Source organism: Macrobrachium nipponense, chromosome 9 (genome assembly GCF_015104395.2).
Source record: "Macrobrachium nipponense isolate FS-2020 chromosome 9, ASM1510439v2, whole genome shotgun sequence".
In the NCBI taxonomy this organism is placed as follows: domain Eukaryota; kingdom Metazoa; phylum Arthropoda; class Malacostraca; order Decapoda; family Palaemonidae; genus Macrobrachium; species Macrobrachium nipponense.
The window spans coordinates 11,782,829-11,786,958 of NC_061110.1; positions in this window are offsets into that span (position 1 = coordinate 11,782,829).

Genomic DNA, 4,130 nt, shown 5'->3' on the forward strand with positions numbered 1-4,130 from the left:
TAACGAAGATCAGGTGAGCTTTAACAATCAAGTCACTGAAAGGAAGCGATTGTATTTTCCACGTTCACTTGAGATTAATTACAATAACAAACTGCAGTGGACATTTAAACTATATAGAAGTCACCCTGAGTTTGAAGTTTTATTCAAGGACGGAAAATATAGAGAATTTGTTACTGTTAAAGACGAAAAGGCAGTGAAGTATTTAACAACGACTGGGTTTGATGGGATTGTTTTGAAAAAACCGAAGGAGGAAGGAAAATGAACCAAAATGATTATTTTTGGTATTCCATGTGTCTGGATCTTGAACTTATATTACAGGACGAGCGAATTGTGTGGGCCAAGCGTAGAGAGGTTAAGCAAGGGGGTGAGGTGTGTGCTAAACCTCAGGCGATAGCGTTAATTAGAGGTGAAGTTCCAGATAAGATTTTTGTTTCTTGCATTGGTTATAGAATGGTATCTGTATTGAATGAGCCTCCTATTATGTGCTATAAATGTAGTCAATGGGGACATTTGGCATACAAGTGCCAAAATGATTTTAGGTGTAGATTCTGCAGCAAGCCCCATGATTCAAAAGACTGTCTGCAGAAACTTAAGGATAATGTTAAATTATTCCAAAGTGCTGTCATTGTGGAGAAGGGCATAACGCAAATTCATGGTTATGTAAGCGAAAACCATTAGTTGCAGTAACCACAGTAATCAATTCACCACCGAAGATACCTCAGAATTGTTTCGATTCAAATAGCCCAGCAGCAGCTCCAGTGGTCGATGTATGGGAACGCAGGAGTAAAGAACATAATGATGCAGTAAACGACCTTCGATTAGAAGTAAACGAACTTAGGAAGTTAATCTTAACTATGCAAGGTCAGATTGATTGAGATTAGCAAAGGGAAAGATATATTTGCTGAGAATGGCCTGGGTGTGAAAAGTACTCCTGCTCAAGATATTCGCCGCCGCTTGGGTTACAGTGAGGTTGAGGTCCACTGCTGACGTGGTTAGTGAGAGGAAACATATTACAATAGATGCTTGTCAAGCAGGGAAGGTGGATTCATACAGAACCCAGGTTCATAATGTGGCGTTATTGTTAGAAGCAGTTTTGAAGTTCATGGAAGAGCAAATGATAATCTTCGAATAACGTCATTGCGAAAGTAAAGAGTTTAGGGAACAAATAAATATAATAGTAATGGATGAGTCTAGACTTAAATGTTTTATCGTGGAATATAAATAGTCTAAGTAAACGGGCAAGTGACATTCATGCATACGTTTTGTCTTGCAATCCTGATGTAGTTGCTTTGCAGGAGGTAGGGGTAAATGGTGCTGGCTTTCAGTTGCCAGGATATCAAAGATTTGAATTACCTGCATGCCTAGAGAATAACACCAGAGGGTTAACTACTTTTATTAAGAACAGCATTCCTGCTGTTTTATGTGACTGTTATGATTAATGGTACAGAGTTTGTGTCCTTGAAATTGTATGTTACTGATTGTTATATATACATTATTAATGTGTATGTTCATAGTGATATGCTGAATATTGAAAGTTTGCCTCTATGTATTTTTGAAGAAAAGTGTTTACTACTGGGTGACCTTAATGCCCGGCATAAGAAGTTTTGAAAATAATGGGGTTCAAATAAAAATGGGTTTGTCATGAACAGTATTGTTAATTCTCTTGATCACATTTGTGTTTTGGGAAATAAAGACCCCACTCATGTGAGAGGTGGGCCACTTGACTACGCCCTGCTCTTCAATATGTCTGAGTATGAAGCTTTTGCCTCCGTTATTGGTGACTTGGTAAGTGACCATTTTGCTCTTGAGGTGAGTCTAGGTATACAAAGGACAACTTTCAATCCGAAACGAAAAAGATTAACTATCAAGAATGATGAGAAGGTTACATTTATGGCTAAGGTTGGTGAATGGTATAAGGACTACAAATATGTAAATGGACATGGAAATGATGAGAATGTGTTTCTGGATGATTTGCTTAAAGTAATAGATTCTATATTGCACGTAAAGGGGAATCAGGAGAACCGTTCTATTGTGAATTCTAAAAAAGCAAAGTATACCGATGACAAAGTAATAAAGGGTTGGAACAATCTTTTGAGAAAAGCGCACAGGAAGTGGACCATGAATCCAAATGATCTAAGTAATAGAGAGTTTATGATACAAATTGCAGAAGGTACTTCTGAAATACGAAAAAAATAAGAGGAAAATACTGGGATCGCTTTTTAGAGGAGGTATCTTTTATGAAGTCCCTCAGTGGTGTATGGAACGCTGTGAATAAAGTTGGAGGGATCAGAAGAAAAAACATTGCACATCATGACCCAAAAGGAATGGCAAATGAACTAATGAAGAAATGGTCATCTGCCTCTAGCTTTAGTAATTTACCGGACAATGTTCAGGCTAGTTTATGTAACCGTCGACCACAGCGACGACAGTTGGTAAGAATGCAAATAGATATGGTGGACGAGACTAGTTTGCCCTTTACTAAAGATGAATTATTGTTGGGAATTAAGAAAGGTGGGTCGACTGCTCCTGGGGAAGATGGGGTAACATATGAAATAATAAATTGTCTAATAATGATGGAAGATAGCCCACTACTTGGTTTGATCAATCTTTGTTTTGAAAATGGCAAATTACCCATTAAATGGAAATTGGCATTGCTCGTGCCTGTACCTAAGAGTAATGGAGAATATCGCCCCATATCATTAACATCTTGTATATGCAAATTAATGGAACGGATGATTCTTAATAGATTACTTTTTGTCATTGGTGATCAATTCTCTCAAAATCTTTATGGTTTTATTAACCCTTAAACGCCGACTGGACGTATTTTACGTCGACATTTTTTGTGTCTCGGGTGCCGACTGGACGTATTTTACGTCGACATACAAAAGTTTTTTTTTAAATTCACGGAAAATACTTTTAGGCCTACCAGCCAAAAACTCTTGAATCACGCGCCTTGGGGGATGCTGGAGTTCACGGATCAAGGTGTTGTTTTGTTTACAATCGTTACGCAGGCGCGCAAGCGCGAATTTCTTTCTTGCCGCACTAAAAAGTATCTGTGACACATCTCTGAAATTATTTCGTCACTTTGACATAATTTTTTTACCATTTTAAATTAGCCGTTACATGGACTATTATATATGAAAATGTGCGCATTTTTATGTAGAATACAACAAAAAAATACTCATGATTGTAGCTTTTATCAGTTTTGAGATATTTTCATATAAATTACGATAAGTGCCAAAATTTCAACCTTTGGTCAACTTTGACTCTACCGAAATGGTCGAAAAACGCAATTGTAAGCTAAAACGCTTATATTTTAGTAATATTCAATCATTTAACTTAATTTTGCAACTAATTGGAAGTCTCTAGCACAATATTTCGATTTATGGTGAATTTATGAAAAAACTTTTTCCTTAAGACCGCGCGGTAACTCTTCCGAAAATAATCATACATGCGATTGTGGTAATGTCTGCACCATTTTAAATTAGCCGTTATATAAATTTTTATATATGAAAATGTGCGCAATTTCATGCACAATACAACTAAAAACAACCATGGTTGTAGCTTTTTATCAATTTTGAAATATTTTCATATAAAAAATGATGTGACAAATTTTCAACCTTCGGTCAATTTTGACTCTACCGAAATGGTCGAAAAACGCAATTGTAAGCTAAAACGCTTATATTCTAGTAATATTCAAGCATTTACCTTCATTTTGCAACAAATTGGAAGTCTCTAGCACAATATTTCGATTTATGGTGAATTTATGAAAAAAAATAACATTTTCTTTACGTCCGCGCGGTAACTCTTCCGAAAAAAATCATACGTGCGATTGTGGTAATGTTTGCAACCATTTTTAAATTAGCCGTTACATAACGTTTTTTATATGAAAATGTGCGCAATTTCATGTATAATACAACAAAAAATAGTTGAAGGTTGTAGCTTTTTTTTTCTCATTTTCGAAATATTTGCATATAAATCACGATAAATAGAAAAAAAACCACGTTCGGGTCAAAATTTGACTCTACCGAAATGGTCGAAAACTCTTACGTATAGTAATATTCAGTCATTTATCTTCATCGTGAAACAAATTCGAAGTCTCCTAGCACAATATTTAAATTTATGGTGAA